This window comes from Pleurodeles waltl, chromosome 6 (assembly GCF_031143425.1).
Source record: "Pleurodeles waltl isolate 20211129_DDA chromosome 6, aPleWal1.hap1.20221129, whole genome shotgun sequence".
Classification (NCBI taxonomy): domain Eukaryota; kingdom Metazoa; phylum Chordata; class Amphibia; order Caudata; family Salamandridae; genus Pleurodeles; species Pleurodeles waltl.
The window spans coordinates 1,553,634,426-1,553,647,153 of NC_090445.1; positions in this window are offsets into that span (position 1 = coordinate 1,553,634,426).

Consider the following 12,728-nt stretch of genomic DNA (forward strand, 5'->3'; position numbering starts at 1 on the left):
GGTCAGTAGCCATGACAGGTTGGGGTAACCAGAGTCACCTGCAAATGTCGAGGGACAACTGTTAGACACACACTAACCCTTAGGGACAGCCCCATACGCAGAAACCTATGTCAACTGTATTGGGACCTTGCCCTCATCTATTAGCCACACACAGTGCCTCTGGACTTGCCCCATCACATAAAGGATGCTGCTATTCCGCAAAATGTAAGTGTTGTATACTGAGCCAGGATACTTGGAATTGACATGGGAGATGTACTGGTCTGCCAAACACACCATCTGCACATTCATAGAATGGTAGCTCTTCCGGTTTCTGTACACCTGTTCATTCCTGCGGGGGTACAAAATGCCACATGTGTACCATCAATGGCACCAATGATGGTGGGGATATGTCCCAGGGCATAGAAGTCACCTTTCACTGTGGGCAAATCCTCCACCTGAGGGAAAACGATGTAGCTGTGCATGTGTTTCAGCAGGGCAGACAACACTCTGGACAAAACGTTAGAGAACATTGGCTGGGACATCCCTGATGCCATGGCCACTGTTGTTTGAAAAGACCCAATGGCCAGGAAATGGAGTACAGACAGGACCAGGTCAGCGCCCACCAGAAGAACGGTATTTGGCGTGCCATCGTCAAGGAAGTCCGGACCCTGGGGGTCTACCACAGACGGAGCACCCACTGCCGTAAAAGATGGGAGGACCTGCGCCGCTGGAGCAAGAAGACGGCGGAGGCCCAGCTGGGGATGGCCTCCCAACGTGGGAGGGGTGCCCGTCGCACCATGACCCCCCTGATGTTCCGGATCCTGGCAGTGGCCTATCCGGAGTTGGATGGGCGCTTGAGGGCATCACAGATGCCACAAGGGGGTGAGTACACTCTCATTCAGCTGACTCTGCGCGCATTACAAGGTGTCTGGGTGGGGAAGGTGGGCAGTGGGTTCCCCTAGGCCAGGGCGAAGTTGGTAGGCAAGGTCCCTTGTGAGGCAGGCTATGTGGCACCCCAACCCCACCAGTGGTAAGAGCCGTCTACACCTAGTCAGGCTCCTGTGAATTCCAGGTGTGCAGCAATTGGTCTTAGGCCTCGTACCCCACAGTCAGCTGAAATTTCTAGGAACTGTTAGTGCATGGCGTAGTGCAGAGGGCTGCTTCATGTGTGTTGTGTCCGCCAGCGGTAGTGGTGTTGCATGCAATGAACATGTCTTTCTTCTGTCTTCACCCCCCCCTTTTTGTGGTCTCCCTGTTCTTGTGTGCAATAGCATCATTAGGCGGAGGAGCATTGGCACCAGAGCAGGAGGGAGCTGCAACCCACATGGCCCTGGAGGGCAAAACAACGGTGTCTGAAGCCACCAGTGGGACGGAGGGCGAGGGGAGCTCCACGGCAGGGACAGGAGCAGACAGCAGTGACAGCTACTCCTCCTCTGATGGGAGCTCCCTTGCGGTGGCGGGCACCTCTGTGCCCACAGCATCAACAGGTACTGCCGCCACCCCCCCTACCAGCACTGCCCTCCCAGCAGCCCCTCAGCGTGTGTCCCGTGCCCGCTCACCCAGGAGGGTGTGCATCTCCTTCGCCCCAGGCGCCTCAGGCCCTGCCCCAGTCAGCCCTGCTGCCCTCAGTGAGGAGGCTATTGACCTCCTGAGATCCCTCACTGTTGGGCAATCTACCATTGTGAATGCCATCCAGGGTGTAGAGAGGCATTTGCAACAAACAAATGCATACCCAGAGGGCATTCATTCTGTCCAGGAAGCCCAACAGAGAGCATTTCAGGCTCTGGCCTCAGCACTGATGGCAGCCATTGTCCCTGTGTCCAGCCTCCCCCCTCCAACTTCCTCCACCCAGACCCAATCCTCTGTACCTCAGCCTATCCCAAGCACACCATCAGACCAGCATGCACACTCATCAACACACACAAGTGGACATGGCAAACATAAGCACCACACATCCCACAGGCACTCACACAAGCACCATCCCCATGCAGACACAACATCCACTGCCTCCACGTCCTCCCCCTCCTCCACGTCTTCCTCCTCCCTCCCTGTCTCGTCTCCACTCACACCTGCATGCACTACATCCTTAGCCACTGCCTCCATCACCAGCACACCCATCACCACACACTGCTCATGTGCACTCACCACCCCCACTACCATGCACACATCCGCAGTGTCCTCTCCTAGTGTGTCTGTGAGCCCTCCTCCCAAAGTACACAAACGCAGGCACACACCCACCCAACAGCCATCCACCTCACAACAGCCTCCGGTCCATGCACCTTCACCCAAATTCAGCAGATGTCCACCTCCTACAACCACTACCTCTACCTCCACTTCCAAACCCCCTCCATCTTCCCGTCCCAGTGTGTCTAAGAAACTCTTCCTGGCTAACATTGACCTCTTCCCTACACCCCCCCCTGTCCTTCCCCCTAGGGCCAGGCTTTCCAGGTCCCAGCCCAGCACCTCAGCCACCAAATCTCCAGGCACAGTGGTGCCAGCAACTGCGGGGTCATGGAGTGCGCCACCCATCAGGGCTGCCAGTGTGCCACGTAGCGAGGGCAAGGACATTCCACCACCTGCCAAGGTGAAAAAGGTGCTCACATCCCTGAGGGAGAAGCCAAAAGTACCAGCCACCAAGGGCTCAGCAAAAACCAAAGGGGAAAGTGGCAAGACAACTGCGGCACCATCAAAGCTGGGGAAGTGCCAAAACTGAAGAGCAGGTCAGGAGAGGGCATGGTGGCACCGACTGAGGGACCAGTGTCACACTTTCTGTCCACGACCACGCCAACCTGTACAGCGGTGAACACCGCTAGCTGCCCCGCCACCACAACCGCCACCTGCACCGTCACCTGCACCGCCCCCGGCACGTCTATAGCCTCAGCGACAGTCCCCAGCCTCTTCCCCAGTGGGCAGCTGTCCGAGGCTGCAGGAAACGTCCTGCTGTGTCCCTCTGCAGGTGCTGAGCCATGCACCGCCACCAGCACCGCCGCAAGCACCACCGCAACAGACACCGGCCCAAGCACCGCCACCTGCACCGCCCCCCGCACGTCTACAGCCTCAGCGACAGTCCCCAGCCTCTTCCCAAGTGGGCAGCCGTCCGAGGCTGCAGGAAACCTCCTGCTGTGTCCCTCTGCAGGTGCTGACCCATGCACCGCCGCCAGGACCGCCGCAAGCACCGTCGTGACAGACACTGACGCAAGCACTGCCACCGGCCCCGTGGCGTCCTCGGACACAGGCACCACCATTGACATGGCTACCATCCCCAGTGGTCAGTCGTCTGAGGCTGGAGAAGAGTTCCTGGACCCTGGGCAGCTTCCATGAGGCATTTCTTCCATCACTGTTTACACCTGCAGGTAGAAGGTGCAGCCGCAGCAGTGTGGGGTATGTCACTGCCTCCATTGCGTATCATGCTACCTGAGCCTCACAAATCTTGTGGCACACACACCCAGGGGAGGGAATTGTACCGGCCACCCTGCACGTGGAGCACTCTGGGCACCATGCCCCCTCCAGAACTAGTGGAGAAATACATCCACTACCTCAGGCCTTGGCAGGATGAAGCACTCTGGGCACCAGGCCCCCTCCAGGACCAGTGGAGAGACATATCCACTTCCTCAGTCCTTGGCAGGATGCAGCACTCTGGGCACCAGGCCCCCTCCAGAACCAGTGGAGAGATACATCCACTACCTCAGTCCTTGGCAGGATGAAGTACTCTGGGCACCAGGCCCCCTCCAGAACCAGTGGAGAATCACATCCACTACCTCAGTCCTTGGCAGGATGAAGCACTCTGGGCACCAGGCCCCCTCCAGAACCAGTGGAGACTGTTATCCACTTGAGAGACTTTGGCTTTGCACTCCCCAGGATAAAGCAGTGGGCAAACCACCCACTGGAGAGACTTGAGAGACTGTGGCTTTGTACTCCCCAGGATATAACAGTGGGCAAACCACCCACTGGAGAGACTTGAGAGACTGTGGCTTTGCACTCCCCAGGATAAAGCAGTGGGCAAACCACCCACTGGAGAGATTTGAGAGACTGTGGCTTTGCACTCCCCAGGATACAGCAGTGGGCAAACCACCCACTGCAGAGACTTGAGAGACTGTGGCTTTGCACTCCCCAGGATACATCAATGGGCATGGAGCCCCCTCATGCAGCAGTTGTGTCATGCGTTCATCAGGCTGAGGTGCCCACCCCTCCCCTCCCCCTGAGGTGCCTGTATATTTTCGATCTGATGCCCTAGCAGTGTTCTCTCCGTTTCGAGTCAGGTATCATGTGTGGGCCTTGTGGTCCACGGACAATGATTAGTACACTATCCGGACTTGTGTAGTTGGTGTACATATTTGTATATACTGAATTTTTACTTTTGAATAATGGATTTTTGTTGATTACAATGGTTACAATAATTTCCTTTTGTCGTTGCGTTCTTCCAGGGGGTGGAGGGGGAGGGGTGTATATGTAATGTTGCTGCATGTATTTGTGTGTCTGTTGTTGTGTGTGAGGGTGAGGTTGTTGCGTGTTGCGTGTGTGTGTCACTCTGTTTCTTCCCCCCGTGTTGTAGGTGCAGTACTCACCATGGTCACCGCAGCCGCCATTCGTACTCCTGGTAGAAGAGGAGGTAAACCAACATGGGCAGTACGTGTAGTTCGGGCTCCATGGCGTCCTGGTTCCTCGTTGGGTGTCGAGAGGTGAGTGTTTTCCCTTCTGTGTACTGTTTCCACCGTGCTTTTGATAGCGTTGGTTCCGCCCCGGAAAAGGTGGCGGATAGGCCTCTTGTAATAGGGTGAGCAGTACTTTGTCTCCTGTCTGTCTGTTGGCGGTGACCGCTGCGCTGTTTGTTTCTACCGCTGTGGCGGTCGGAGTGTTAAATTGGCTGTCTATGTTGGCGGTTTCCACCACGGTCATATTCCCATTTTTTTTTTCCACCAGCTTGTTTACGGTATTACCGCCGCTTTAACACCGACCGCCAGGGTTGTAATGAGGGCCTTAGTTTCTAGTTATACAGTTGCCCTTGTATCCAATCCTCATTCTACTGACCAGATTATGGCAAAACATGTTGAGCTCTTTGCTTTCCTGAAGGCCCTTTTCACCAGTGAGAACAGGGAAAGCAAACAAAATTCATGGTTTAATAACGCTTGTAGGAGGGCCAAGTGTGGCATTTTAGAAGCGGTCAGACAACAGGATAGACCAGCTATGATGCTGGCAAGGCGTGACTATGTTGCTGTAATCAAGTCTAGCAAGGCACAGTGGGCGGAGGACATATGGCAAGATTTGCTGATAGCAGCCAAGGATTCCAATGCAAATCGGTTTTTGTCTCTGTTTTCCCAAGATAAACGAAACTTGAGTTCTAGACCTGACTGTCATATCCCTCCAAAAACCTGATTTCATAGTTCACTAAACTTTACAGCCAGGATTTTGTTCCCTTAGTGGATATTGCGAGCGTACACACAGATAAGATTGATGGGGCAGGTGTTATCATTCCGTTCACTAGAAAAGAAACAGAGACAGCCATTATGGCCCAAAAACCAGGGAAGGCTCCTGGGCTAGATGGATACCGTCTGACCTGTATAAGTCTGATTTGAAATTATGGGGTTCTTACATTAACCAAGTCTCAATTGCTATTTTGGAGTGTGACATCCTTCCCCACTACTGGATGGGCTTAATAATCGTCCCTAATCATAAGAAAGGGGACAAATCAGTTCTGAGTAATTATAGACCTATCAGCCTTTTAGATAATCTCCAGATGTTTTTTTCCTTTCAGGTTATGGGTAGGCTCAGAGCCTAGATAGAAGAGAAAGGGGCCCTAAGCCATTTGCAGGCGGGCTTTATGCAGAAGACGGCCTTGGTGGACCAGGTCTTCGGCTTTCTCACAATCAAATGGAAAGTGGTGGACCTGGCCGGCGGCAGATTGTTTGTCACCTTTGTAGATTTCGAATCCGCCTTTGATTTGGTCGCCCGTTTCAAGCTATGGGAGATATTGGCCAAAATTGGAGTCCCTGGCCCTTTGTTAAACTTTATCAGGGAATTGTACTCAGAGAGTTTTGCTAGAGTAAGGTGGGGGAAGGATAGAGAAATATCTCTCCATACAGAAAGACGTTAGACAGGGTTGTGTCCTGGCTCCCACCCTTTACTTACTTTCATAAATGCCTGCATTCCATATCTATTTGACAGCTTAAATGATGCTCTGAAATTGGGCGGGACTAAGACACCGTGGGGGTCATTCCAACCCTGGCGGTCGGTGTTAAAGCGGCGGCCAACCCGCCAACAGGCAGGCGGTAAAAAAAATGGAATTCTGACCCTTGTGGAAACTGCCAACAGAGCCCGCCACTTTAACACTCCGACCGCCACGGCGGGACAAACAAACAGTGCGGCGGTCACCGCCAACAGACAGGCGGGAGACAGTGTACCGCCCACCCTATCACAACCCACCAATCCGCCACCTTTTCCGGGGCGGTAGCCCCGCCGATAAAAACACGGCGGAAACAGACATTACGAACGGAAAACGCTCACCTCTACACACTCCACGAGGAATCTGGACAGCATGGAACCCGAACTACACATCCTACCAGCTATTGTCTTCCTGCTCCTCTACCAGGAGCACGAACGGCGGCGCAGAAGACAACGGTGAGTACTGCACCTACGACACAGGGGAGGGGGGAGGCAAAAAATTACGGGGACACACATACGCGACACACCCACCCTCACCCTCACCCACAACTACATACACATCAATGCAGAGCAACAACTCAGAGTGACACCCCCAAACCCCCCGGAAGAATGCAAAGACAAAATAAAATGATCATGAAATTTGAAGTATATTGTACGGCTAAGTAAAAAAATATATCAAACATCTATAACTATATATACAGATGTAAATTGTCCTGTCCAAATTGGGTATCAGCCATTGTTCGTGGGCCAATGGGCCTAAACACATGGGCAAAGCCCACACAGGATACCCGACTCCAATGGAGAGAACACTGCAGGGGCATCAGATAGCAAAACTACAGGCACCTCAGGGGGAAGGGAAGGGGGGGGCACCTCAGCCAGATGAGTCCACGACACCAGATCCATGAGGGGCCTCCATGGCCACTGTTTAATCCTGGGGAGTGCAAAGCCACAGTCTCACAAGTCTCTACAGTGGGTGGATTGCCCACTGTGCCATCCTGGGGAGTGCAAAGCCACAGTCTCACAAGTCTCTACAGTGGGTGAGTTGCCCACTGTGCCATCCTGGGGAGTGCAAAGCCACAGTCTCACAAGTCTCTACAGTGGGTGGATTGCCCACTGTGCCATCCTGGGGAGTGCAAAGCCACAGTCTCACAAGTCTCTACAGTGGGTGGATTGCCCACTGTGCCATCCTGGGGAGTGCAAAGCCACAGTCTCACAAGTGGATTACAGACTCCACTGGTTCTGGAGGAGGCATGGTGCCCAGAGTGCTTCGTGCAGCCCGGCCCGACATAGATGCGGGCCTGCCCCTACTGCCAATGAGCCAGCAGTGCTTGAGACGCCGTTCCCCATCGGAGCGGTGCAGAGACGGCGGTGCCCAGCGGAGCGGTGTTTGAGATGAAGGGCCCAGCGGAGCGGTGCAGAGACGGCGGTGCCCAGCGGAGCGGTGCAGAGACGGCGGTGCCCAGCGGAGCGGTGCTTGAGATGAAGGGCCCAGCGGAGCGGTGCTTGAGATGAAGGGCCCAGCGGAGCGGTGCTTGACATGAAGGGCCCAGCGGAGCGGTGCTTGACATGAAGGGCCCAGCGGAGCGGTGCAGAGACGGCGGTGCCCAGCGGAGCGGTGCAGAGACGCTGGTGCCCAGCGGAGCGGTGCTTGACATGAAGGGCCCAGCGGAGCGGTGCAGAGACGGCGGTGCCCAGCGGAGCAGTGCTTGACATGAAGGGCCAGCGGAGCGGTGCTTGAGATGAAGGGCCCAGCGGAGCGGTGCAGAGACGCCGGTGCCCAGCGGAGCGGTGCTTGACATGAAGGGCCCAGCGGAGCGGTGCTTGAGATGAAGGGCCCTGTTCAGCGGTTCTTGAGACGGCGGTGCCCTGTTCAGCGGTGCTTGACTTGAAGGGCCCTGTTCAGCGGTTCTTGACACGGCGGTGCCCTGTTCAGCGGTGCTTGACTTGGAGGGCCCTGTTCAGCGGTTCTTGAGACGGCGGTGCCCTGTTCAGCGGTGCTAGACTTGAAGGGCCCTGTTCAGCGGTGCTTGACTTGGAGGGCCCTGTTCAGCGGTTCTTGACACGGCGGTGCCCTGTTCAGCGGTGCTTGACTTGGAGGGCCCTGTTCAGCGGTTCTTGAGACGGCGGTGCCCTGTTCAGCGGTGCTTGACTTGAAGGGCCCTGTTCAGCGGTGCTTGACTTGAAGGGCCCTGTTCAGCGGTGCTTGACTTGGAGGGCCCTGTTCAGCGGTTCTTGACACGGTGGTGCCCTTTTCAGCTGTGCTTGACTTGGAGGGCCCTGTTCAGCGGTTATTGAGACGGCGGTGCCCTGTTCAGTGGTGCTTGACTTGAAGGGCCCTGTTCAGCGGTTCTTGAGATGGCGGTGCCCTGTTCAGCGGTGCTTGACTTGAAGGGCCCTGTTCAGCAGTTCTTGACTTGAAGGGCCCTGTTCAGCGGTGCTTGACTTGAAGGGCCCTGTTCAGCGGTTCTTGAGACGGCGGTGCCCTGTTCAGCGGTGCTTGACTTGAAGGGCCCTGTTCAGCGGTGCTTGACTTGGAGGGCCCTGTTCAGTGGTTCTTGACACGGCGGTGCCCTGTTCAGCGGTGCTTGACTTGGTGGGCCCTGTTCAGCGGTGCTTGACATGTGTGTCCAGGTCACCAGATCCGGCCATTACATGGATTTCACTCGCCACCTGACATGTGGCTGCCGGGCCCTTCGTGCACATCTGTCTTCTCACTTGCGGGGCCCTCCTGTGCTGCCGTCCCGGGCCCGTGGGTGTCCTCCTGCACACCTGGAATGGGGCTGGTGGGGCCCTCCTGGGCAGCTCGCCTGCTGCCGGACTTGTTGGGCGTGCTGCCCTTGCCACCCTTCCCTGCTCGTCTGTGGCCCTTTCCTCCCTTTGGCGGTGTGCCAGGTGGCACCCCACTCCCTGACGGTGCCAGGGTAGTGCTTTTGGCGCCTGCTGTCTTTGGCCTCTCACGCCGGGCACTGGCTTTCTTGGCTTTTTTTTCTGGGGGTGGGCTGGCTGTCTCCTTACTCCTGGCAGAAGTAGCTGGCCTTGAAGGTGGTGGACTCCAAAATCCTTGGACTATTGTCTTTGTAGGTCCAGGTTTTGTGGTGGCTGAGGTGCTGATTGGAGTCTTATGAGATGGAGGGGGTGGGTCAGTTGTTGGAAAGAGGTCAAGGAAAATCAATTTAGAAAGACAGGGACGGGTAGTTGTAGTGGGTATGGGAGTGGAGGAAGAGGATGTGGTTGTAGGAGAGTGAAGTCTGGTGTCTTTGGGTGCAGGTGCTTTTGCTGGAGGCTGTCGTGAGGTGGATGGCTGTTGGGTGGGTGACTGCCTGCGTTTGTGTGGTTTGGAAGAGGGGGTGACAGACACACTGGGAGAGGACACAGGGGACGTGTAAATGGTAGTGGGGGTGGTGACTGCACGTGTGCGGAGTGTTCTGGTGGGTGTGCTGGTGATGGACGTAGTGGCTGAAGATGTTGTGCATGCAAGTGTGAGTGGAGACGTCACAGGGAGGGAGGAGGGAGACGAGGAGGAGGGGGACACAGAGGAGGCAGTGGCTGTTGGCATGTCTGCATGTGGATGTTGCTTGTGTGAATGCTTGTGTGATGTGTGGTGCTTATGTCTGGATGAGCTTCCCTTGGGTGTTGAGGTGTGTGCAGGCTGGTCTGTAGGTGTGTCTGGGATAGGCAGAGGTACAGGGGAGTGGGACTGGGTTGAGGAAGTTGGAGGAGGGAGGCAGGAGACAGGGACAATGGCTGCCGTCAGTGCTGAGGCCAGAGCGTTGAACGATCGCTGATGGGCAGCCTGACCCGAATGAATGCCCTCCAGGTATGCATTACTCCGGTGCACCTCCCTTTCTACACCCTGGATGGCATTCAAAAGGGTAGACTGTCCAACAATGAGCGTCCTCAGGAGGTCAATGACCTCCTCACTGAGGGCAGCAGGGGTAACTGGGGCAGGGCCTGAGGTGCCTGGGGCGAAGGAGATGCCCACCTTCCTGGGTGAGCGGGCACGGGGCGAAGGCTGAGGGGCTGCTGGGAGGGCGGAGCTGGTGCGCTGGGTGGCGGCTGTACCTGTTGTTGCGGTGGGCACGGATGTTGCCGCCACCACAAGGGAGCTCCCTTCCGAGGACGTGTCTGTGTCGCTGGTGTCACCAGGTGTCCCCGCTGTGGAGCTCCCCTCGCCCTCCGTCTCACTGGTGAAATCCGAGTCAGTTGCATGGCCCTCCATGGCCATGTGAGATGCAGCTCCCTCGTCCTCCGATGCCACTTCTCCTCCGCCTGATGATGCTAATGCACACATGAACAGGAAGACCACAAAAAAGGGGGGGGGGGAGAAAGAAAGACATGTTGAGTGCATGGATTACTGCTACCGTTGGCGGAGAGGACAGACACAGAAGCCCCCTGCACTACGCTGCGCACTTGGGGTCCACTACTCAATCCGTGGGACATGGCCTACAAGCCTATGGACGACAACTCCACACATAGGTGACACAGGGCCATGAATAGCTGTACTAGGCAACCTACAGAGGTGGGGGGCGGGGGCACAGGGCCATGCCTAACGGAGGGGCCTAGCCTACAGAAATCAACCTGGCCTAGGGATACCCACAGCCCTCCTCCCCCACCCAGACACCTCCAATGTGCGCAAAATCAGCAGAATGTGCTTGTACTCACCCCCTTGTGTCTGCTGTGATGTCCTCACGCGCCCATCCAAATCGGGGTAGGCCACCGCCAGGATCCGGGACATCAGGGGGGTCAAGGTACGACTGGCACCCCTCCTACGTTGGGAGGCCATCCCCAGCAGAGCCTCCGCGGTCTTCCTGCTCCCGCGGCGGATGTCCTCCCACCTCTTCCGGCAGTGGGTGCCCCGTCTGTTGTGGACCCCCAGGGTCCGGACGTCCTTGGCGATGGCATGCCAAATGTCGATTTTCTGATGGGCGCTGACCTATGTGACATGTACAGGGGGAGAAAAATAAAAACCATCACCTTCTGCATGCTCGATGTGAGTGGCCCCCCATCCCCACCCTTGCCATGTGGCACATGCTCTCATCTGTCGTTTGATGCATGCCTCATTCGCTCCCCTCCCCACCATCTTTCATTCACCCCACTCAACCCAGGGATTGCCCACAAAGCATGGTCCCAGTGTACTTACCTGTTGGTCTGGAGGACCGTAGAGTAGCGCATACTGGGGGAGGACCCCATCCACGAGTTTCTCCAATTCTTCAGAAGTGAAGGCAGGGGCCCTTTCCCCAGTCACAGCAGCCATTGTCTCTTCCAGACCGAGGTCACAGCAGCACTTGCAGTATAGGTCCTCTCCTGTGGATGATCAGGTATCGAGTGATTAAGCAGATAGAAAATGGCGAACCCATAGGGTTCAATGTTAACCAATGCGGCTTTGCGCTGCGGTCTTCGACCGCCTACCGCCACGGTGTGCCACGCCAGCGCATTGACCTCACATCCCACTGTCGCACTTCACAGGTCAGGCAGCCGCCATTTCAAGGGCCCCCATATCTTAATTTCTACTGCGTCACACATGCCTAGGCCTTGCATCAACACTCATAAAAAGCCATTCAATGCATTGAGAATCGTGTACTGTGCAAGTTGTGGGAACGTACCTGTGGGTTGATTGACTCTGTGCTCCATGTTGTCCTTCCTAGGCACCGTCCGCTGGGACTTGCGAGGTGATGGAGGAATCTTCCTGTGTACAGACCGCTGGTGGACCTGTCGACAATGGAAGAAAGACATGTCATACTGATATACAGGCTTGACAGAGCCACTATACAGGAACTGTGTGCCCAACTGGAGCCAGACTTATGTCACCCATCCGCCAACCCACAGGGATCCCCCCTCTAGTGCAGGTTCTGTCAGTACTCCATTTTTTGGCAAGTGGGTCATTTCAAACAACAGTGGCCATTTCATCAGGGATGTCTCAGCCTATGTTTTCCAAGGTGTTGTCCAGAGTGTTGTCTGCCCTGCTGAAATACATGCGGAGCTACATTGTTTTCCCTGAGGTGGGCGATTTGGCTACAGTGAAGGGTGATTTCTATGCGCTTGGACATATTCCCAACATCATTGGTGCAATTGATGGGACACATGTTGCTTTGGTCCCCCCCAGCACGAGTGAACAGGTGTACAGGAACAGAAAAAGTTATCATTCCATGAATGTCCAGGTGGTCTGTTTGGCTGACCAGTACATCTCCCATGTAAATGCCAAGTTCCCTGGGTCAGAGCATGACGCGTACATCATGCGAAATAGCAGCATCCCTTACGTGATGGAACTACTTCAGAGACACCGTGTGTGGCTAATTGGTGACTCTGGTTACCCCAACCTGTCATGGCTACTGACCCCAGTGAGGAATCCCAGGACCAGGGCAGGGGAACGGTACAATGAGGCCCATGGGTGTACTAGGAGGGTGATCGAGCGAACCTTCGGCCTCCTGAAGGCCAGGTTTAGGTGCCTCCATATGACAGGTGGATCCCTAATGTACTCACCATAGAAGGTGTGCCATATCATCGTGGCCTGCTGTATGCTTCACAACCTGGCTTTGCGACACCAGGTGCCTTTCCTGCAGGAGGATGGTCCAGATGGTGGTGTTGTGGCA